This window comes from Ostrea edulis, chromosome 10, assembly GCF_947568905.1.
Source record: "Ostrea edulis chromosome 10, xbOstEdul1.1, whole genome shotgun sequence".
Taxonomy (NCBI): Eukaryota; Metazoa; Mollusca; class Bivalvia; order Ostreida; family Ostreidae; genus Ostrea; species Ostrea edulis.
The window spans coordinates 47,651,236-47,677,641 of record NC_079173.1 but is presented as its reverse complement, the minus strand read 5'-3'; the positions used below and the strand labels follow the sequence as shown (position 1 = coordinate 47,677,641).

Sequence of the window (26,406 nt, the reverse complement as noted above, 5' to 3'; positions counted from 1 at the left end):
ATTTGTGCCACGTACTTGAAAGAAGATTTCTTATTGATCTCTTGATTTTGCCCCTTATATATATATATATATATATATATATATATATATATATATATATATATATACACCCAAGGTTCAAAATTATTTCTGCAGTGCAGTGCTAATTTTCACTATATGATTCATTGAATAATACAATTTTTAGCGGGTGCACAGTATTATCGGTATACCGGTGTACCAGTATTTTTCTGGTGTTGGTATGTACTGTGGTACAGGAAGCAAAATATCACTATATATTCAAATCTGACAGCTATAAACAAAAATATAAAATTGAATTAAAATCAAAAATATATATAAAACAAAAATAATTAAAGAAATTTGTGTACGCAGTGACTCACTTTATTAGGTCACCTGAGTTAAGTCAGATGACTTTTTGCAATTGGTTGTCGTCTGCCATCATGCGTCGTCCGTCACTCGTTAGCGATTGAATATTTTTAACTTCTTGATAACTACCATTCCAATTCTTTTTAAATTTGGTATGAAGCATCTTTGGAACAAGGGAGACATAAATTGTAAATTTCAGGATTTCTTCACTCCTGGGGCCTTGGGGGCAGAACAAAAACTGCCCAAAATTGACCAATTTTCAAAATTCTTTTTCTAGAACGGCACATGTTTTTAACTAAATGCATTAAGTATGGTTCCATGTAAAAATCAGGCAGAGGGTGATAAGTCGACCGTCAGGGATCGAGCCGATACTTATATATATAGTAACATTGTTTATAGGAAATCATTCGGTGATAATAATTTTTTCATATGACGCACCTTCACAGAGCTGTGTTACTAAAAATAGAATACCCATGTTTTGACCAAAATTGACTCATAAAAATGCTATATATTCTTAAAGGTTTTGTTAAATGAAAAGATCATACATTTTCAAATGGCTTATATAAAATGAAGAAGAAGGCTACTGTTTACGAATTTCTGTTGTCATAGTGAGTATTTGTTATGTGTTACCATGGTAACCGTTCCTGTAGTTAACGAAAGGATTTTCTAACGGAAAAACATTCCAACTTTAAGACCATTTTTCTCGAAACAGCAAACCCTTTCAAAAAAGTTTTATAATTAGACGGATGAAGTACATGCTATTGAATAATTTTTACTCAATATTTTTTTTGAAAGTTTTTACTGTACTCGGAAAAAAAATATATGAAGATTGTGAAAAATGGCGGGAAAATAATTTATTTTCATGTTTTTAAATTTTCTTCTACTTATATACAAACTATTCAACAAGCACACTTTTTTGTCATGTTCTAGTAATTATCATATTTATAAATATCTAAAATGATCTTCTTTATGTGTTTACATACCATAATGATATGTTTATAGATGTAAATGCAAGAAACGACCCATACCGAAAAAAACTATAACTAAGTTATAACTTTGTAACTAAGAAAAGTTACAAAAAAGTTATAACTAAGTTATCGGAGTTTGGAACCACTTCTTCAAATAAAGTTATACTTTACTTATAACTCGGGTACAAAAAAGTTATACTCATGTATAAGTTCTCATCTTTTATTTCAACATGAATACAACAAGTGCATAAAAGTTATCAAAAAGTTATACTTCAAAAAAGTTATACTTCACAAAAGTTATCAAAAAGTTATACTTAAGTTATGGAAAAGTTACAAAAAAGTTATACCCAACAAAAATTGTGGAAAAGTTACAAAAAAGTTATACCTGACAAAATTTATGGAAAAGTTACAAAAAAGTTATACCTGACAAAAGTTATGGAAAAGTTACAAAAAAGTTATACCCAACAAAAGTTATGGAGAAAGTTACATAAAAGTTATACCCGACAAAAGTTATGGAAAAGTTACAAAAAAGTTATACCCGACAAAAGTTATGGAAAAGTTACAAAAAAGATGGGGATAATAAGACATTACCGATTATAAACAGCGACTATTATTGGTATATTAATTTCATTTATAAAGGTGGCCGAGTGGTTAGAGCATCGCGCTCCAAATCACATGGCCTCTCACCTCTGTCGGCGCGGGTTCGAATCCCGCTCGCGCCGGTAAGTGAGAAAGTTTCCCAGTTTACTTTCGGAAGGTCGGTGGTCTCTTCCAAGGTACATTGTATCTGGGTTCTCTCTTCCACCAATAAAAACTGGGTGCCACCAGATAACTGAAAAATTGTTGAGCGTGGCGGAAAACATCAAACAATCAATCATTTATAAAGTTTGGCACAAAAATATAAATAAAATATTCATCACTAACTCTTTGTACATATTATCACATTAAAAATTGGACAATCCCTTATGAAGGGAATCCCATATATATATATATATATATATATATATATATATATATATATATATATCATTACTGAATGTATAAAAGCTAGGTCTGTTTCATGTTCTGGAGGCTGACTTGGGAACTAATCTTGGTCCTCATCGAAAACTTGACAATGGCCTCTGAATCCCGGCATCGTCTTTAAATAAAAAAGAAAATACTCTAGTAACTAACTGTCATTGATTCTCCAATTTAAAAGATGGATGTCAGAAATTACAAGTTTTTTTGTTTTCACCTTTTAAATACATCTTCACAAATTGAAAGAAATGTGGGCGACTGATTATTCTTATTCGAAGTTAAACAATTTGTTATTAGTGTTATATAAAGAATTTATTAATTAGATTATAATCTCTTACCAAGAATAGTGTTTAAAATGGTCTTTTCATTTGCACCAGTTAGGTTCCCCCTCCTGAAAAGTTCCACTTGTTGTTTTTTTTTTTTTTTGGCTTATATAAAGCTTGTATATCTTTGGGATAAATGTAGATCCCACTACCAGACATCAGCTCCATCATCTAGAATAAGAAAAAGAAGCCAAGATAAAAGAAAATCACAATCCATTTATTTCAAAGCTTTATTATTATTATTAAAAATAAAAAAAAAAGACTCGAAAACTTTTTTAACCTCCAGTTAACATTTTTTTTATTACTCATTCCGAAATTTTCTTATCTAATTTATAGCTTTTTTAACTTCATGTGAATAAAAAAGAATTTTCTCCCTACTTTCCTACTCGACCCTTTTTATCCCTAGTCGGGAGAGGCCTAGAGGGCAAGCAAATATTTTCTTAAAGATATGGCCTAATAAATATTTTTTTCAGTATTAGGGAAGGGAAATTCTATACTATTATAAACACATTTTCTTATTTCTAAATCATGTAAATTTTCATAATCGTACTTTTATTATTTAAAAATGTTTGTCCACATAAGAATATGTATTTTGTCAACAAAATGGAGGGAATCAAGAAGGGCTAATATGTAGGACTGTATAGTCCAACTGCAGTTTTAATTATCCTCAAGTTAAAATAAACTTAATACATTCTGACAAAATTTGTGTAAATATTGTAAACAGAAACTTGCTTGAAAAGGCCTACCTAAGATCTTGGCGGGATGCACGCCAGAAAAGCCATGGCAGCTGACTTTCACCAAATCCCCAACTTTATACTGGCAAAACTCCTTTCTTGGATCTTTGATGCGTGATATGGTTATGATGCTGACCTTTTCTTCCTCTATCCACTCCATAAGGGCATACATGGTTCGTTGAACAAAGTAATAATAGAACCTTTCAACTTTCACCTTCTTGAACCGACGCTATCTTGTTTGAAAATGGAGAGCGGAGCCGATTTGACCAATCAGCGATTAGAGGAAATACCAGAATCAAGGAATTCAAAACCTTTATGACTTCAAATGATTAAAAATCGTAAAGTATATACGTGAGATTTTTTTTAGTTATTCATCAGTTTTGCTGAAATTGATCAGGAACAATCAAACGTATTTTTATTTTTACGTAAATACCCGATTCGCACATTTCCGGTTATTCCGTATGTAAACGAAGAAGGCGCCATTTTAAAAACAAAGATTGAAATAAAAGCGAAACACTCGTCACTGCTCCGAAGCTATGTACCCTCACAAACGTGGTAGCTACCAGGTTTTCCATGCCGATAAGTCTAATCCAACACTCAAAGTATCCCTTTGGCGAATGCAACAAGGAAAAGACAACATTTCATCAGAAAATTTCGACAATCGAAGTGTGGCGTGTGAAACTGCTGGCCCTGTCGCCATTATGATTATCGATGCCTTTCATGAGAAATCATTTAACCAGGTTAGTTTTCGTTACGATTGTGTACCGTAACTGTTGATGTAGTTGAAAGGTAACAAGTTCCTAGATTTCGTTTTATGCATTATATTCTGATGCTTGTAAATGATCCAATATTCATAATCGTAAGTTACAAGCCCGGCATGTAGCCATTATTTTATTTATTACATTTCATTTGTGAATTTTTATTTCCCCTCAGAAATGACTTCAAATTGTAAAATGTTTAAATGCAATGTCAAGCAGATTTATTTACTTATTTCTTTTTTACGTCATCAGTCACATTGTGATTTATAGATATCATAGGTTATATGATCGATATATATAATAGCCTATCAAATGACATGTTGCACCGAACATTATATAGAAACATTTGTGCTATTTATGTACTTTTACAATATTTGTTTTGTTTTTAGTTGCTTCAAGATGTTGCTGAAGAACCTGCTTTCTTACCATATCATATATGTTGACGGAGATTCAGAATGAGACAAAGAGTTTGATATATGATCCTACACCTGACAGAAAAAGTTGAGGATCTTGGACCACTTTGGTGCTCATCTTGTTTCTATTTTGAGGATTGTAGTGGATAATTGAGATGCTTTTTCCATGGCATCCAACATATTGAAACCCAAATAGCATTTGCGGTTAGTGTTCATCAGCAGCTACTGACGTTGTCCCAAGCTCTGAAGTTTGACAGCAGTGAAAGGGAACAGACAGGGTTGCTGTTATTGGAGCCTATGTAAAAGACCTTTGAAATCTGAGGAACAGGCAGTCCTTTTGACCTTAGCTGGAGAGTAGGTCCGTGTGGTTTTCTTCAAAAGACTACTTGTGGACGAACAGGTTGAGACAACAAAATAATTCGATTCAAGGAAACGTTCATTGGGAGATTAGAAACTTTTGTTAAAGTAACAGGACATGACTACAAATGAAAAACTTTGTTTTGTTTTCACAGTTCCTAACAGGATTGAACAGGAATATAACATGAACATGTTCAATGTCCAGAACAGAGACATCATTTAACAGTCATACCTTGTTTTGTGTCACATTTACCAATGAGATTTGAATATAGAAATATTTTTTGATACTTTTTTGGAAAAGACGTTTTTATAGATATGCCTTAATTTGATTTTGATAGACTATGCATACCTAAATTGATGAATAGTGTCTCTTTTAACATGGAACAGAAGTCCATATGGACTTATTTTTAATAAATACTGTGACATATCTCATACATGTGTTCAGTTCATTATTCGTTTCAATTAAACAATTTGACCTGCCATTCTCCATAAATAGCACCTAGTGGTAATTGATCAACAATCATCATACATGGTGTTTTGAATTCTCACGTGTTGTATCAGCGTATAAAGTTCATTAAAAATATAATATATAGAATGTTTTATTGATCGTACAATGCATTTATTATTCTATAAGTAAGGATCCTGGATTTTGTAATTTTTCCATGCAATTTCTAATCAATTCCTTAATCATCCCCCCAAAAGAAAAAGATTTAAAAATTCAACATTGAAATTTCCCTCTGACTAGCTTTTTTGTGGCAAAATAAGAAATGACACAGTTCACTGAAGTGTTTGAAAGTGAATAATCACTAAAAATTTACAGAAGTCAATCCAGTTAAAGACCCAATTTTAAGATAATGCCCCAAAATTGTAAACTGCCTGTCAATCAAACATTTAACAATAGATCTCAGGTGGAGGGACATCTGCAGACACTGGTCTCCAGCTACCCCAGAGAGGTGTTTTGATAACAATAACAGCCAGTATCTACAGGCATTCTTTAGATCTTGAGGAAGCCCAGTATACCAGAGTTTTGATAGCATTGACCTGTCCACAACTGCTATTTTCTTGTAATTCAATTGTTTTTAAAAAGACCTCTGAACACTGGAATTTCAATAGTATTTTTTCCCCCTTTATATACATGTATTATAAATTACACAATCAGAAATCAAACAATAATTTGCACAATAATTTCTAAAACTTATAACTTATTGAAATAATTTATGTCATGAATTTTTTATACCTCTATATTTATAACAGAAATTATTCATTGAGTCAATGACTGAGAGAGAGGGGGTGGGTGTAGAATGTGTGTCATCTACCCTTACATGTAGGAATACAACCATTATTCAAACACTATGACCACAGAAACTCTGCAGAGGTCCCTGAGACAGGTCCTGCGTATATCAAGACAGCATGGACAGGTAGATTTCTACCATGTTTTGTCTGTATTTCTTAGAGTGTCATGGGATATAGCAATTAACACCTTGGTAGACCCTGGCCACTCCAGGTAAATAACATCTGTTTAGATTGGACTCCACCTACATTTTCACAGACCAAAGGGTCATGAGATAGGTCTTTAACATTCAGTTAATTACTATGAAAGTGTCAAAAAGTATTGGTAACCCCCACCCTCAAATGACAAAGTCCCAAAACTGGTACATAAATATTGGATATGCTTGAAAATGGCTAAGTCCAGAAAAGTTACATTTTAGTTATACATGAAAATGACAAAGTTCAAAAAGTTACATTTTAGTTATACATGAAAATGACACAGTCCAGAAAAGTTACATTTTAGTTATACATGAAAATGACAAAGTTCAAAAAGTTACACTTTAGTTATACATGAAAATGGTTAAGTCCAGAAAAGTTACTTTTTAGTTATAACTTTTTTGTACCTCAAGGCCTAGGTATAATTAAGTTATACTTTAGTTATAACTTAGTTATAACTCATTTCGGTATGGGGATGCATAGCATTTTGGGTCGGGATCGAAAGTCCGTTTATCATTAACCCATTTCTTTCAGACCTGTCTTTATAGGATATTTTGCACTGAATGGGGAGTTTAACTTGCAAGTATTTTTGGCTGGATAGTTGTGAGTTTGTGGGTAATTAACAGATTAAAGAAAAAATGCTTGGTTGGCAATTGTTTTTCATTTTGAAATTCACCTATCAACAACTCTTGTGAGGCTGGTCAACGACGTACGTTGTAGGTTGCTCGAATAACAAGAGATTGCCATTTTAGTCCCAAGTATAAAGAGAATGAATGCCCATGTTCTTTAAAAACGTATATCTTTAGAAAAACAAACTGAAAATACATTGAACACATGTTCAAGGGAATCCTATGATAAAACATTAAGGCATAATTTATCAACTTTTGTGTTTTACCCAAATAATTCATTGAAAATATCTTTTATTTGAAAAATCATTTTGAATTCATTTTTGCTCTGTGTAATATGAAATTTAATACATTTATTACAAAGCATCTGGACATTTTAAACTTTGGCTAACAATTCTAGAAACATGATATGGCTCAAATTTTAAAATAAAACTTTTTAGCACTTGATTTCCTTATGAATCCTTTGTAAGAGTGGAACAAAAACTTTTAGTGAAATGTACGTTTTTACAGTCGTATAATATATATGTTTGTTCAGGAAAAAATAAAATCAGAACAGAAACTGCAGACATTTGTGTCATTAATATTGTAAAATTTGGACAGTTTATATTGACTTTATATAATTTTATGAAAATACATGTAATGTAGAAATGGGATTGTTTTGAAATTCAATAATGTAGTTTAAAAAATGTAAGTTGACTCATTTATCATGTCTATGGCACTATCTTTTACCAAGTATGATTACAGGTTGCTTTCAGATGACAAAACAACTGTTTTACATAATCCATGTAGATATTAGTGTCTGTAAAGTGAATTGAAAATGAATTCTTAATTGTTTCATCAATACATTCCATTATCTATAAGATTTTTTAACAGTTGCAACTTGTAAGTTTAGATCCTTTATAAACTGTATACTGAAAGATGTACACGGAAGAGTTCTTTGAAGGTTAAAAATTTTATTTCAAAATCATACTTTTTTAAAAGTGTAACCCCAAACAAGGCATAAACATGATAAAGGAACAAATGAGCACAGAAATATATTTGTTACGAACATATTTACAAAACGGAGGCAGATCCAGAAAAAAATATAAGGGTGGGAATGGAGGTTTTGTGACTCGTGTATTTACCTTCTCCATCCAGAAAGGGGTGGGTGAAGAGCCCAATAATTGCATAAAATAGACCATTTGAGCTATTCTATGATGCATCACATTATACATGTATTTTTGCATGTCAACACAACTTCATTACACAATTCAACCCATTGGTGTTTAATTTTTTCATAAGTTGTTTCCCTTTCGAATTTAGGTACATTAGGAATTTCAGTTGAAATAATTTGAATAAAACACCATATATAAGAATGCTTTCATGTTTATTTGACAATTTGTCATTTATTTCTTCATAGAGTTTTGATATTTTGTTTGGATTCAATATTTTAGACTGTCTTGATGTTCAACATTGAATTTATGAACTCCTTTGCTTTCCTTTTGTAATAGTGTCTTGTACTTTCACTTGGTTTGATTGATTTTGCTCCTGTTACCACTTTAAGTATATCCTTGGGTTTTGCAGAGACCTACAATACAATAAGATAGACACTGATTTTCAGGACACAAGAATTTACTTATTTTTCTCTCCTCAATATACATGTATATAATATATATTTCTCTAGTTTTTGAGAATGTTTGAACATTTTATATCAAAAAACTTTCAATAAAGTACACGACTCAGAGCCTAGTAGTCATAGTACACATTGATTTTTAAATTATACATGTAGTTAGAAAGAATAAAATACTAAAATAGCATATAAAACTTTTGAAAACAAGAAATGCTTAAAGAAACGTGTATATGGCATTGAGAAGGTGTTCCAAATATTCTAAATCAGTGACAAGTAGGTTCGGGTATTAGTCAGGGCAACAGCTGTATCAGGTTTTGAGTCTGGTTTCTGAGTGACCAATATTTTCCTATAATGGTGGGTTGGGGGTTGGTTGACTTTGACCTCATTATCAGAAGGGGTCATATAGTGCTTGTATATCAGGATTATTATATAATATTATACTGCTCTACCAAGTTTGAGGTTTATAAAACATTTACACTTTAGATTCATTGGTACATATGTGCTACATGTATTTACCACAGAGGTTTCCAATGCATGTAGTGATGGTAATGACACTCCATGATGCTGGTATGAAAACTTTAAAGAAATATACATTAACTAAATGACTTTATCTTTGTTATATTTATATATTATTATTAGAAATATAAATTCAAGAACCCATACATTAACCAGTCCCCATGACCATATCAGATTGAGGCAGACTTTAAATAGTAATATAATAGATATCTAATAAAAATGTCAAGATATAATTAACATGAATTGTTTTACAATGAAATGGAATTCTTTAAAAAACTACAGACCCTAAATATTTTCTTTGATATGTCTAATAGTATGCATATGTTTTTAAAATATGAATTCCGATTTGTCAAGAGCTGAATGGTGACCACTAAAAGAAATGATTTTGTACATATGAAATAATATTTGAAAAATTTGTGAAAAATTTGTGTGTGTTTATATAGAACACCTTGAAGGAAAAAACAATGATGTGTATATAAAATAAATTGAATAAAAAAAATCCCATCCCTTCTGAGATTTGAACCCGGTACCTCCGGCATGCTAATCCGGATACCTATAACCACTTAGCTATCTGTGACTTGTAAAGGATATGATCACATTATATACTTAACATTGCATCTCACAAAGTTATATCATGTCTTAAATTTTTATATGCAAATTTGACTGAAATCTACATGTAGTACATAAAACCACACTCTTTTGAGATGATACCTACTCCTACTGATCCTCAGTTAGGCATAATCTACATTTCTATCTGAGACAAGAGGCGTTTTGGAGGATACGTAGATGTCTGCTATTATTGCAGACCATTACAAATGAAACATGCCGTCGACTAGCCTAGGCCTAAAACATATCATAGCGTAACTGTTGAAAGTATGACTTTTTGAAACAAGGGAGTGGGTGTCATCTGCACACAGTCGTCTCATACAATGCTACATTGTATAATACAACATTCGTTATGATTTTTATGCTAGTAATAACATGAATAATAAATATTGCGAATTTTGACTTATTAAATATGTAAATCACACCATTTGAAATTACCGGAATGCGCCGACTTGGTGACATGTCATATAAGATATGTTGCTCGGTCTTCGTTGTCGGCTGCTCCACACACGTTCTATCTTCAGTGACGCCATATACATCAATGTATTTCTGACACTCTCCGAAGGTAAATATATTCGTTTCCTTTAGAGGAGGCTTGAGGGTAGTTCACACTCTGTCGGAATATTGTCCTACACGGCATTCAGTTTTGGATCCGCCATATTCCGCGCACTTAGTGTGTTGACAAAGCAGCGCCCCTAGCGATCATCGAGGTTAAATTCAAGAACGATAACCGAAATTGCATTAAAATCGAAACATTCAGAGAGGTTTTAAAATGTTATATTGAAACTTTCAAAAATAATATTTATTTCAGAGCATGCCTTTTTTATTTGTTTAATGTTATATAATGATATATTTTCACACCTGCTTTGCTGTTTTTAGATTTCAAAGGGATTACAAGTAGTGTTTTGTATAGATTTGCACTAAGCGTGAATTCTCCATGTTCATAATTATCTGTCCATAATTTTGGAACAAGGCGAAATAAATCAAAACTACTTTGTATATTTGCCAAACATATTACGGTGAGTTAGTATGCTAAGTTTGGGTTCATTTCGTGAACATGGACTTATCATGAAAATGCGATTTTGCCTGATTTTTACGTGGAACCATACTTAAGATGTAAAGCAGGAAGGCTTCTACCAAAATTGTCCATTTCATGATCCCCGGGGTAGGGGTTTTGACCCCAGGGTGGGTCCAATCTTAGTATTATAGTGTTTATATATGTAAGTTTGCTGATACTGTATAAAACTGTATAAAATCTGCATACTAAGGAATAGCAGAAAAAAGATGAACAAAAAATGGTGAATTTCACAACCCAGGGTTTTAATTCTAGGATGGGTCCAGATTAGTCATAATTATATTTTAATATTTTAATCTTAATACACCTATTATATTATGTGAAACATTTCATCAGTGTATGCACTTATGAGGGCATTGAAGTTGTAAGAACACATCTTGTTTTATACTTTTGCTGAATGTTAAAATTTAGCTTAGATATTCAGAATAGGAATTTTTTTTCTAGATTTCATATAGCCTTTGGGAGGATATATATAGTGATAATTTTTCACTAGTACTCGGGCGACCGATCAGCTTTAAAAAGCGATAATTTTATCATCAATGATATGAAAACATCAAAATAAAAAAAAAGAATAATAGAAAACATTTCATTAAGAAAACATTTAATATATGGTAGATTATTTTGAAAAGTCATAAACATATGCACAAAACATTTCATATTGAGGCTTATAAATGTGAATGCAAGGTGAAGATAACGAACAGTGATCAATCTCATAACTCCTACAAGCAATACAAAATAGTTAGTTGGGCAAACACGGACCCCTGGACACACCAGAGGTGGGACTCCTTGTATTGGTTACGTATGGATTTTAATATTCAGGTGACTGTTGAGGCCCGTGGGTCTCTTGTTAGTTCACATGAACTTAAGTTTCAAGGTTTTCTGATCACCCGTTCTCTGTAATATATCAGGGTCCTTCTCAGATATTAGGAAATTTTATTTGGAATTTTAAATGGTCCTGGAATTACTTCATTTTTATTGTAAACATGCATTTCACGAAAGCCTAATTTTTCAGAGAATAAAAGGGAAAAGATAGTTGAAAGCATATTTTCTTAATTATTCACATTTTAAATCAAGTGTCCAAAAAGTGATGCCTGTTACATTGACATACAATATATTCCATTTTTGTGTAATTGGTGAGTTTTTAACAGTCATAATCATGTTTTCATAAAGCAAATTTCTTTCCCAAACAATAAAATAAGAATTCTAGAGTAAAGAAATGGCGAAATGGTTTTAATTGTTCGTTTACAAAAAGTGATGGATATTAATGATAAAGGGGGCAATATTTTTTTTATCAAAAATGTTTCACATAATCATGATGGTACAAAGATTCAAAACAAAAATTAAGTAATATTTGCAAGGTCTTTAAAAAAGATTCTGTTCTCTATACATAGTTGAAATAATAAATATTATGCATTAATCTGTACTTTGCGTGTTTGGATATTACTATTGACAATTATCATTTTTCGTGATGTCTATTACTTAAAACACTTTGACAACTACCATGTTGTGCTGCCTATTTCTTTTGAAATGCTTTAATTACACTGCCAGAAGAAAGAATGATACAAAATATCAGTACAGGACAAATAGACGAAAACAAACAAATGTTTAACTGTTTTAATTTTTAAAAAAAATGCTTAATGTCACAAATTTCTTCATTTGATCCTCACGAATCTGAAATATAAAAAAGTTTCAGTATTGTTAACTTCAATGATCCATTCAAGCAGAAAAGGAAATGTGTCTAAATTGATTTCATTTGTAAATTAACAAGTATTTATTGTTTTCTCAACACTCGTTTGTCCATTATATTTGACGTATTTTTGTTGTCATGCTTACTCTGTCAAAACATACTTTCCAAAAATAATTTTGTAATGCCACTCTGGCACACTCGCTACACACATTGCAATACGTGAATCTGCAACTAGTGATCAAAAATCTTATATTACAAATAACTTTATATTCCGTTAAGTTTGAAATTTAAAGATATCAATAAAACATGTACGGATATTACTTCTAAAATGTCAAAGGATAATGTACGTGAACATCTGTGTCAAACAATAATTGCCGTTCTCTGACTTATCTTGACATACTCTCGAAAGTGACGAAGAAGAATATTTTTCTCTGCTTCTTTTCTATGAATAAATCCTTTAGCAATCGAAACTTCAAATATTGCATAGACACTGTCTTATTGTTAAAACTATCTATCACATTTTTGTGTGACGGCAATTACTTTGCTGAAAAAGTTGACCGACACAAAACTTACCTCCATAACTTTCTGCTAAACCAAGGTTGACAGGTTTCGTTGACGGATTTGGCAACAGATACAAACAACCTCCGGATAGTTTGGAAGAATTATGACTATATATATGCCTATCACGGAATTCACCGACACTGGGGTTCACCATGAAGAATTTTAAATGTATCCAGCTTATAGTCCTAGGTTTTTTGGTGATGATTGTGTTCTATATTGAGATCAAAACTTTTGCTGACATACTTTTGTTTTCTTTATCATCATTCAAACAAATAATGTCTGGGACGTTCAGAATGTGTGAATGAGCTAGTGATTAACGCTTGTTTTTACCTTTATTAAGATGAAAGTGATTATGAAGAAGTAAAAGAATCAGAATTGGGGGATTCTGAAGATAATGAGCTAGTGAATATACCCTTCTTTTTACCTTCAGTACGATGAGAGTGATTATGAAGAACTAGAAGAATCAGAATTGGAGGATTCTGAAGATACTGACTGAAATGACAGAACTAGAAGTTAAAAGAAAGCTTAACCTGTTTGTTATACTTATTAAAAATGTTTAAACTTGAAAATTCTCATCATCTTGAATCATTCCTACACAGCATTTGGGCTAGTAAAATCTCATTTGGGCTACCAAATTTTGTACTCTCACTTGCCCTATAGGCTTTTAGTCAGAAACATTAAGCGCAAAGACTGAATTTTGCATATTAGAAAATTTGGTCTGGTAAAATTATTTTTCGTCTGGTAAAGCTAGATTGTTTACCAGACCGAATGTCTGGTACAATTAAAAATCATTCGCGTACACTGCGAGTCCGGTAAGCGATGTTGCCCTTGGGCCTCTTGTTCTTCACCAGATCAAAATCTTGACTTTTGTAAGCATTTGTTTAAGGTTTGGAAGCTGGTGTCGACTGTAGACAATGTTCTTTAGTTAAAGTCATTTAGATTTTCGGATTGCTGTGAAATCGGTTCAGCAATGTTCCAAAGAAGATTGCATACTTATAGTACAGGGATTGTGAATTACGACTTCATTTCAACATGGAGACGTTTTGTTTGTTATCAGCTTTTGTGGTTTACTTTAGGTGTTAGTCATTTCTAGTGCTTTTTTTTATCCTTTTTATTTGACCTCATATCTCCTATTAGATCTGACACTTGGATGTTGAGTGTAGTTGGTATTGGTGCATTAGGTGAAGATGAAGGTAAAACTTGATACAGTAAAACTCTGATATATAACGATTTTCTGCGGACATTCTATAAAAATTCGTTATAAGCGTAATTCGCTATACGTTTATAGCGAATTCATAATTCAAATATAACAAATTCGTTATAAAACTGATTTGTTCTACATGTATATCAGTTGTACAAGAAAGCGGCAATTGATATTCTTGTGTTTGTATTGTCTCTAAGAGAACTCAAGCCTGTATATTTTCGAGAAGAAATATTTTTATACAAAAAATATACACATTATTTATATATGATAATTTATCTTGATTGATTATTAAGTCACGCAAGAACATGTCAAGAGAGAAATGTTAACAAAAGTATGTGCAATACATACATGTACAAAAAGTCTATTGCAGTTGTCATATAGGCCACTGATAAAATATGTTGTGTTTCCGCTAACCCGACCGACCCTAAATTATAGCCCCGACTCTAGAAATTTTTTCCGCTAATTTGAAAAAAAAAATCGTCATTTTTCCGGAAAAAATATATTCTCGGTTCTTGGTTTTCCTTTTAGTTAGACATTGGGATGAAGTCATTCAAACGCTTTAACGATGTACAAAATTACATGGTATTTGGCTCCACTTGTTTGGCACACTGTTTTTGGTTATATTTAGATCTAAAACTTCATAGTTATTTCGGATTTCAAACATTTCGGTTGAACATCACTGAAGAGACATTATTTGTCGAAATGCGCATCTGGTGCATCAAAATTGGTACCGTATACGTTTTACATGGTATTGTGTCAAGCGTTTAAACAACATTGATAATGTTTATAACTAACAGCATGGCATGATGGTTGACCTAGTACTGTACCTCCATGCTTGCCTCACGCAACGGTGCTTTGACAATTGAAGTGAACAGACGACCGAGAGACTTTGCCAAGTGTCATGTTTCCATAGAAGACTTTCTTTTGTTAGAATTGCCAACTCCTATGGTGTTTTCATAAATAGCCACCGTCTTGTGCTATTGCTTTCGCGGGCATTGTTTATATGGAGGTCATGGTGCAGAGTGACAGACGTTATATAGTGCACTTGAATGTCCAGTCTATCAAATTTGTATGCACATCCATGGTTTCTGCTGCAGTTCTAACTGAATACACTATGAAAAAGGCCACAAATAAAGCAGTGAACGCATCCGAGTTGTCGATGGCTGTTGAGAGCCGAGGGGGAAAAAGATGTGCAGACTTTTTTTTAAAAATAAAAATTTATGTCCGGTAAAAAGTTTTAGCTGGAAGAGAGTTGGATCCCATTAGAATAAGTGGGATCTGCCCAGACTGTCTTCCTACCCTTGTTCCATTTAGATTGTGAAAGTGCATTCAGAAATGAATTAATAAACTTAAAATATGTTAATGATGTTGATATTTTGGTGATGATTTCATATTTTTATCAAAATCATCACATTATTTTCCTGTCAAACATATCCAATAGTAGTATTGCTTTGACAACCAATCTCAATGTAGAAACAATATATCTGGTACTTGTATAGCATAGGGGCATAAAGGAGTTCACTTTAATTTGTGTTTTATGCTATATGTTTCATTGAAAAATATTGTTTCTTCTAAAACATCTGGAAATAATCCTCAGCCAGTAACAAGTGAAATGATAAGAATGAAAATTTACTTGCAATGCAATTTAAGCAAAATTTTATATTGAAAGTATAAAATTCAATAGATCATTGAACTTGTTAGACTTTACAATGTTTTCGCATACTTTGAAAAATTAAAATTTAAAAATAAAATAAAATTTATTTCCTACCTACCTACCCTATTTTTCTCTGGAACGTTAGCGGAAACTCAACAATTTTTGTCGTTCGCCTTACTTGTTGCTTTACACAAATAAAGGAGTGTTCGATAAAATAAATGTAATCAAATTTCAAATTTGATTAGGCCAAGTCAACTTAATTAGTAAATTATCATCCAGGGTCAGCAAAAAGTATAGGGAGGGTGGGAGGATTTTATTTTTTAATTTTTATTTTCTGAGATAAATGTTAAAGACAAACGTTTTTGCTTTTTTTTTCAACAGATCCGCATCATTTAATGCAAGATGGATATCAATCTATGCTATTTTCATAGACTAATTCCAGGTTAAGCTTTAATCTAAGGATGTAACATAAATATACCTAACTTCTTCAAGATTAAATGCCGGTAAGAACGCAAGAAATTAAGAAAACCATATCGATCTATTTTCTTCACGTGGGTTTTCACGTTGCTATACCGGAAATGTAAACTTAAATGTAAATACCGGAGTCTGACATGATTGATTGATTGATTTTTGATGTTTTCCGCCACACTCAACAATTTTTTAGTTACAGTGGAGCCTCGGTAATCCGGACGCCATTAATCCGGACGCTTCACCTTCCGGACGATTTTTCTAGGGAACGGAATTTTTATACGTTATTTTGCATCACTAATCCGGAAATTCGCGTTCCGGATCCGGACGGTCACTTTTTACTACAAAACGCTATAGTGCATTGAAAATTGTACCGTTAATCCGGACGGTAATTTTGTTTAGGGGAGGTCTGTGTTGGACAATTTTAACAAGGCGTAAATTATTAAGAAAACAAGCCAAACTGTCTAATTGAAGCGATTACCTGTACCCTGTCAACACCTCCCTATAATTAGGTGGTGTGTTATGATATGTCAATTAGATAGCACGTGCTGATCGAGACATTGTATTGCCAATTTTCGCACATAAGATCTTTATTGCGTGTAGTGTTGAATTTTGTATATAAATCTGTAGCATATTATTTTATACTCTTGATCAATAGCCTAATAGTATTAATAAATTAAACATCATGCCGTAATGATAATTTTGTTAACTGCTAAATGTGCTACACATATCAGTTGTACTGATTCGTAAATTGATTATCGGCTTATGCAAATCTAAAGGGTGTAGATTATACTTCTAGATTCTGGATTTTATACTGTTGATTGGCTTGAAATATATATGTATGTTCATGCACATGTATACGTAGTAAGTTTTTAACGTTTAGAATGTCACGCATGTAGAATGTACCTGTGTACGATTGATTCTTGTTACAATGTTGTAGAGCTTTATTGCTTTCAATTTTTTAAACTTTGGGTAGAAGTGAGAAAATTACCATTTTAAGGACAATGACAATTAAATGTTGTATGTACCCGTAATGTTAGTTTCACCCGAGTTTTGTTCCGTTATTATCGCATCATGAAAATAATAGGTGCGCGTAGCTAGATCAAAGCAGTAGTAGGTCTTGATATTACGAGCTTAAATGATTTGTGTTCTCCCGATATTGTCTTGGATAATTATAGAATAAGAAATAAAAACTCTGGCAGATGGAATTTTGGTTAAAGAATGTTGTCCACTGACATGATAATCACGAAATTCTTATACATGTATCAACTTTGGACAATGAAGATTGTTTTAACAGACCGTCGAACCCGTGAATCGTGACAGATGGAAATTACCGGCCTCTTTAAGAAGTAAAAGTGTGATGAAATGTTTAAAGTGTAAATGATTATGTTAGTTACTAATGATTCATTTACTTATAGTTAAATGAAGTGCTTCATTATTTGTTTTAGTACATACGGCACACATTTTTGTATATTTATTTGTAGGGCTCATATCTATGTACAATATAAACACAGGCAAATGCACTGAACACGTATTGAATTTTAGTGTTTTGAAATACATGTAAATGTTAACATTATCATAATTTATTTACTAATGCAAATTGTCAAATCCAATGATAGAATGTGTTTAATTCATTATGCATCAATAATGTAGACATATATTGGTTACTTATGTAAAGATAGAAAATATGCGATTCAATTATCCGGACGCTTCATTTATCCGGACGATTTCGCTGGGAACCAAAGTGTCCGGATTAACGAGGCTCCACTGTATATGGTGGCAGAGAGAACCCAGATACAATGCACCTGGGAAGAGACCACCGCGACCTTCCGAAAGTAAACTGGGAAACTTTCTCACTTAACGACGCGAGCAGTATTCGAACCCGCGCTGACAGAGGTGAGAGGCCGTATGATTTTGAGCGTGATGTTCTAACCACTCGGCCACGGAGGCCCCAGTCGGACATGAAAATAATCCGGAAATCGCAATTTTCGCAAAATAAAAAAAAATTCGGGGCGTGCCAATTCTTGAGGGGCGGGCGGGGATGATAATCTATCAATTAAGTTGAATTGGCCTTAGCGAGAATAGTAAACAATATCGACAATATATTTGCTAAACGTATGTGTAAGTATTGTTTTGCGTTAACAACCTTTTTCTTTTTAAAAAAAAAAATACAAACAGAAATTTCGTAATAAGTGTGGATCCTTTATGGCAATGGAAAACCATTTTTAAAAATCGCAAGTGTAAAAAAAAGAAGTAAATTCGTTATAAAAGGTGATTTATACGTTCATTTTTAATTCAAGGGAAATAGGAATTTACTTCGTTATATCCGTAAATTCGCTATATCCGTTTTCGTTATAAACACAGATTTTTATATAGAATATATAAAAAATTTGCCGTTGAAATCGATTTCACTTTGCTATAGCTATAATTTCGCTATATCCGTGTTCGCTATATTCGAGTTTTACTGTATAACTAATTACACATGCAATCAACATTTCTAACATTAGATTTAATATAATGCTCTCGGTTCAACAATTATCATCTCAGAATTTTCCAGTTAGATACATTGTCATCCCAATTGTTATCACTGAGAAATTTTGATTGCAAAGGGCAAAGGTCAACTAGAATACATTGTTAAGATTCATGTACAGCTAGTGATATATATGTAGCACTGTATACTTGTAATACAAGAAGTGGGTACACTGGGCCCAGGAGAATGTCATGTGCTACAAAATAAATTTTCTCACTACACAATTATTATACTACAGTAGCGTGAATGTGAATTGAATTAAACTCTTACATGACCAATATGAATTGATGCACAGTAATTATTTTTTGTTTTAAATCAAGAAGAAAAAGCTACTGTCTGATCAGGCTTATGTTTGTTTGTTTTGATGTTTTCTGTCACACTCAACAATTTTTCAGTTATATGGTGGCACCCAGTTTTTATTGGTGGAAGAGAGAACCCAGATACAATGTACCTGGGAAGAGACCACTGACCTTCCGAAAGTAAACTGGGAAATTTTCTCACTTACCGGCGCGAGCGGGATTCGAACCCGCGCCGACAGAGGTGAGAGGCCGTGTGATTTTGAGCGCAATGCTCTAACCACTCGGCCACAGAGGTCCCCATAGGCTTATGACCTTGAATCCTGTCATGTCATGCAATGTGTGGTGAATATGATTTAAATGATTGAATGAATTTAAATAATTGATCAATCATTAATTACATTGATCAATATAGAATTGATGTTGTCTGTGATAGGTTGGACCCATTTCTACAAGATTAAATGTTTAACCTCTGCCTCAGTTATAGACAAACTGTGACGAGATTGCTAGTGATAAGTTTTCTTTTGGAGTAGTGATACTTAGATGACCGAGTGGGCATGTTGGTATCTTGGCATGTGATGTAGGATTTGTGATTGATTACATTCTGTGTTTTTTATACCCTTAGACTATCCAGACAGTGAGGAATACGACACCAGGGGAGAATCTGACTCTGATGACGAGGACGTCAGGGGAGAATCTGACTCTGATGACGAGGACGCCAGGGGAGAAGCTGATCCTAAAACATGTTGCCAGCGGTGTATCTTGGTGTAGATGTAAGAATTAATTTCCCAGTGGTGTCACATAATCTTAAAGTGAAAAATGGCTTTAACATTGTATTAAAATTTTAATATGCAAACGTACAAAAGATCAATTTCAAATTTTAGTGTGTTTTTACGCTTAATGAAATGCTAATTTTGTGACTCCTGCATTCTTTAAAAAAGTGTTTTCTCGCAAGTTTACAGAAATATGTCTTAATCATTGTATTTCATGTTTTACAGATGACATACAATTACCATTAACATTCCTTCAGCAAATAACACTGATCTACATTTCTTAATCTGGTGATGGTGGACACTGATTACATTTTCTCATCTAGTGATGGTGGACACTGATTACATTTCCTCATCTAGTGATGGTGAACATTGATGACATTTCCTCATCTAGTGATGGTGGACACTGATTACATTTCCTCATCTAGTGATGGTGAACACTGGTTACATTTCCTCATCTAGTGATGGTGGACACTGATTACATTTCCTCATCTAGTGATGGTGGACACTGATTACATTTTCTCATCTAGTGATGGTGGGCATTGATTACATTTCCTCATCTAGTGATGGTGGACATTGATTACATTTCCTCATCTAGTGATGGTGGACATTGATTACATCTCCTCATCTAGTGATGGTGGACACTGATTACATTTTCTCATCTAGTGATGGTGAACACTGATTACATTTCCTCATCTAGTGATGGTGGACACTGATTACATTTCCTCATCTAGTGATGGTGGACACTGATTACATTTCCTCATCTAGTGATGGTGGACATTGATTACATCTCCTCATCTAGTGATGGTGGACACTGATTACATTTCCTCATCTAGTGATGGTGGACACTGATTACATTTTCTCATCTAGTGATGGTGGACATTGATTACATCTCCTCATCTAGTGATGGTGGACATTGATTACATTTCCTCATCTAGTGATGGTGGACATTGATTACATTTCCTGATCTAGTGATGGTGGACATTGATTGCATTTCTTCATCTAGTGATGATGGACATTGATTACATTTCCTCATCTAGTGATGATGGACACTGATTACATTTCCTCATCTAGTGATGGTGGGCATTAATTACATTTCCTTATCTAGTGATGGTGGACATTGATTACATTTATCAGTCAGTGATGACAGACATACATTAAAGTTGATCATTGTGTCAAGTATTCGTGATTTTGTGTTGATTATAACCTCCATGTGATTCATTGATCAAACCTTCATTTTCACACTTTATTTATTACATTTGTATGTATTGACTTGATGAGATACATGTGTATGCCCCCTTCAAAGAAGAGGGGCATATTGGTTTGTACCTGTCGGTCGGTCGGTCGGTAGACCACGTTGTCCACCCAATAATGATATTTCATATGTAGGTTGGTTATGAAAAGAAGAGGCCCCCTATTGTTTTTCAGGTCAAAAGGTTAAAGGTCAAGGGTCAGTCTACTCTGGACATAGGAATATACTGTCCGCTCAATATCTTGAGAACCCTTTACTTGACAGACATCAAACTTGGTACACTGGTATATCTTTAGAAAAAGATTACCCATATTGAATTTGAGGTCCCATGGTCAAAGGTAAAGGGTCAAACTGGACATTCGGATTCACTGTCCTCTCAATATATTGAGAACCTTTGCTTGATATATACCAAACTTGATACACTGGTACATGTTCAGGAGTTGATGACCTCTATTGATTTTTAGGTCACATGGTCAATCCACTCTTGATATAGGAAGATATTGTCTGCTCAATATTTGAATTAATGATACTACTCTCATTTAAATGATGTGTGTATAACCTTTTTCAATTTTGCACCATGGGTGGGGAGTGGCATATTCGTTTTAGAAACATCTTATGTCGATATAAGTTTTATGATGTATTTTTTAGCTCACCTGAGCGGAAGGCTCAATTGAGCTTTTCTGATCACATTTTGTCCGGCGTCCGTTTGTCTCTCTGTCCGTCTGTCTGTAAACTTTTCACATTTTCGTCTTCTTCTCTTGAACCACTGGGCCAATTTCAACCAAACATGGCCAAAAGCATTCTTGGGTGAAGGGCTTTCAAGTTTGTTCAAATGAAGGGCCATGTTCCTTTCAAAGGGGAGATAATCACAAAAATGCAAAAATAGGGTGGGGTCATTTAAAAATCTTCTTCTCAAGAACCACTGGGCCAGAAGAGCTGAAATTTACCTGCAAGCTTCCTGACATATTGCAGATTCAAGTTTATTCAAATCATGGCCCCCGGTGATAGGATGGCGCCACAAGGAGGATCAAAGTTTTACATACAAATATATAGGGAAAAACTTTAAAAATCTTCTTCTCAAGAACCACTAAGCCAGAAAAGCTAAGATTTACATGAAAGCTTCCTGACATAATGCAGATTCAAGTTTCTTCAAATCATGGGCCCCTGGGGTTGGATGGGGCCACAATAGGGGATCAAAGTTTTACATACAAATATATAGAAAAAATCTTTTAAAATCTTCTTCTCAAGAACCACTAAACCAGAAAAGCTGATTTTTACATGAAAACTTTCTGACATAGTGCAGATTCAAGTTTGTTCAAATCATGGCCCCCGGGAATAGGAGAGGGCCCCAAGGGGGGATCAAAGTTTTACACACAAATATATAGGAAAAATCTTTTGAAATTCTTCTTCTCAAGAACCACTAAGCCAGAAAAGCTGAGATTTACATGAAAGCTTCCTGACATAATGCAGATTCAAGTTTGTTCAAGCCATGGGCTCTGGGGGTTGGATGGGGCCACAATAGGGGATCAAAGTTTTACATACAAATATATAGTTAAAATCTTTTTTTCAATAACCACTGAGTCAGAAAAGCTGATATTTACAAGAAAACTTTCTGACATGGTGCAGATTCAAGTTTGTTCAAATCATGGTCCCCGGGGGGTAGGATGTGGCCACAAGTGGAGGGTGAAAGTTTTACATACAGATATAGGAAAACGCTTTAAAAATCTTCTTCTCAAGAACCATTGGGCCAAAGAAGTTGACATTTACATGAAAGCTTTCTGACATAGTGTAGATTCAAGTTTGCAAAGGGTAGTTTGGGCCATAATAGGGACCAAGGTTTTACATGCAAATATATATGGAAAGTCTTCAGATATGGGCCAAGGTGTCTCGGGTGAGCGATGTGGCCCATGGGCCTCTTGTTTGCAAAAGAAGTTTCAATCATATAAATGTTTTAGATATTTTCTATCTGTATTATGCATGTCTGTTAAAATAAAAAGAAACGATTGTGTACATACAAAGACCCAAAGTGTTGTCTTGTTTTAGATGTGTCTTGAATCAAGTTTGACCTGTGTTTTGAATAAGCTTAACATGTCAAGTATACTATCTCAACTTAAAGCATTCAATGTATAATGACCACATTTCATATCTAACATTCTAATTATTGGATGGTGGAATATTTGTAATCATGGTATCATTTTGAAGGGTTCATCAAATAAAAATAATCCACGATAGGTATTTTCAAAATTTTGTTGACTGTTTGATTTATTTCACCTAGGATTTAACATTGAAGTATATGGGGAAAACATATTTTATTTCAATAATTTGAAAACAAATTATATTTTCATACTAATCTCTTGGTAGAAAGTTACATACACTTTCTTTTTATGAAAATATGAAATAAAATTAATCATTGACCACACACATTTTTAGAAAATGTGATTTTTCTTATTTTTTTTTTACAAAGGGTAGACAACTCTTCCAAAAAGTCTTAAGTGCAAAAAGGTCAGCTTCTAATCATTTACCAGTCATGTGAATTTCATCTGTTCACTTTCATCATTATTTAACAATAAACTTTTATGTTGATCTAAATCTTTCAAAATTGTTCATTATCCTTTCATTATACATGAAATACCTTAAAACTATTTCTTATTTCATAGCTTTATTATGTCATGAATGAAAGTTTGTCCTACCTCATTTTTCAAAAAGAGCTCGATAACTGTTAAATTTGATCCAGATTATTGCTTAGGAAAAGGTGTCACAGCCGTCGAGCATAATGCAATTTATACTGTGTATTAAGAAAAGACGAAAAATGAATTCTAATATGAAATTTCTGAAAGGAAACCCCCCATAATAATTTTTTCCATTCATTTTCGCAATTTTGTGTCAACTTCACGCTAAAGTCATACCACACAAAGCAATTTTGGATCAAATTAAACGTAGGTTGGATTTGTTTATACATTGATTTTGACTGCGGATAACTCCGTTTACCTGATCAGGATATGGGGCTCACGGCGGGTGTGACCGGTCAACAGGGGATGCTTACTCCTCCTAGGCACCTGATCCCACCTCTGGTGTGTCAAGGGGTCCGTGTTTGCCCAACTGTCTATTTTGTATTGCTTGTAGGAGTTATGAGATTGATCACTGTTCGGTATCTTCATCTTTTATGTCATGTACATTCCTTATTTGAATGCCAGATGTTGGGACTCCTACTCAAATAATCTATTTTCTGGGTTACATGACTTTAGAAACTCTACATACTTTTTTAACAAAACCAATCTTTTTACCAAATTCGACACTGAGCAGTAAAGTATCAGATAGGGACTCAATTCTATTTATCCAGGGGTTCAGTTAATCCTTTTTCAAAATTGCCATATAGGGCTTATTTTTAAAAAGAATTAACATTCCCTTTTTTACGAGAATTCATTTTTTCAGGTAGAGCAGGGTTTTTCAGCATAGAGGGAGTAAAACTAACGTAGAGTTGGGAAACGGTCCTTAGAGTTAGATTGTTCTAGACAGAGTCGAGGTTTACTTTGGTTCAGAGGACGTATTATGTTATGGCGTTGTCCGTCTGTCCGGGGTCATGTATTCCGGACTTTTTTCCGTAACGTGCATGTAATTTGAAATTTGGTCACAATATGTCCCTCAAGAATTGTAAGAGTGAGTTTGCATTTCAGCTGGATTGGTCCATCGTTGACCTACTTTTATTAGGGCTATAAGTAGGTCAAACAGTTTTCCGCACTTTTTTGGTTACAGATGCAGATATTGCCCTGCAATTTACACAAAGGCTTCCTCTCAGATGGATACAAGTTTACATTTCTGCTGTATTGGCCCGTCCAAGACGGACATTAGGATTGATAGTAGGTCAAATAGTTTTCCGAGCTATTTTTTTTTATTATGGATACAGATATTGCCCTGAAATTTAGTCAGGGGCTTCCTTTTGGAGGAATACAAGTTCAATTTGCATTTCAACTGGATTGGTCTATCTATGACCTACTTTTAAACTGAAAATAGATGGAACTGTTTTCTGGGCTTTTTTTTTCATTACAGATATTGCCCTGATATTTAATCAAAGACTTCCTCTCAGAGGAATACAAGTTGAGTTTGCATTTCAGCTGGATTGGCCCATCCTTGACCTACTTTTGGACTAAAAATAGGTCAGAGTTTTCCAGGATTTTTTTTTCATTACGAATACAGTTATTGCCCCGATATTTAGTCAAATGCTCATTGCCCGATGGGCGTATATTGTACCGTTTGCGCTACCCTTGTTTTGTGGGGGGTGGGGGGTGGTGTAAATTTTACATTCCTCCGAGATTATATCCATTCATTTTCATCAAGAAGTTTATCATTTGATATCAACTACTCTTAAACTTTACTTATTTATGCTATAATAAATTTGTAAACTTTACAGGTCTTTTCATTTCAAACAAGGTGTTGAACACAATCTAGGAATAACAACTGAACATGGATACAAAAGAAAACACTGTGTTCCATAATGTCTGTAGTATGATAAGTCTTCTGATCCCAAGTACTAGTGAGCGGAATCTTTTTAAAACACAATATAATTTGTACTTTGGGAGTAGCTAGACTTATTTCAATCCCAGCATACACACAGGCTTCCTGTTATTTTTTTTTTTTTGGTGCATGGACCAGGATCTACGCTACATTTTCCTTCCCATTACATTCACGAAACAAAGAAAACATGATAAAGTTTAAAGTATTTCGATTGTTTAATGACCAATTCAAACATATATTCCAAATAACATACATTACAGATGACACTAATGAAATTCATTCAAATAGCATGTGACTAATTCAAATGTTTGTTTGTTTGTTTTGATGTTTTATACCACACTCAACAATTTTTCAGTTGTATGGTGGCGCCCAGTTTTTGTTGGTGAAAGAGAGAACCCAGATACAGTGTACCTGGGAAGAGACCACCGACCTTCCGAAAGTAAACTGAGAAACTTTCTCACTTACCGGCGCGAGCGGGATTCGCTAATTCAAATTTGACAGTAGCACATCACTAGTGTACAGGTACCGCACATATCAAATGAGAGCTTTTTTAAAAACAGTTTAGAACATGATGCTGATACTGATCAAAACAATTATATACTACTCATAAAACTAATTAAAC

The 26,406-nt window shown here is 33.5% G+C and overlaps 1 protein-coding gene and 1 long non-coding RNA gene across 2 annotated transcripts in view; both read left to right on the top strand.

Annotated features, from left to right (window-relative positions):
- Positions 1-26,406, top strand: part of LOC130050823 (protein PFC0760c-like) — a 101,766-nt gene that overhangs the window by 6,985 nt on the left and 68,375 nt on the right. The gene's annotated exons all lie outside the window — the stretch shown is intronic.
- On the top strand, positions 3,401-5,365 carry LOC130050825 (uncharacterized). The gene is made up of 2 exons (XR_008799095.1): positions 3,401-4,145; positions 4,553-5,365. It is a non-coding gene; the product is annotated as an uncharacterized LOC130050825 (long non-coding RNA).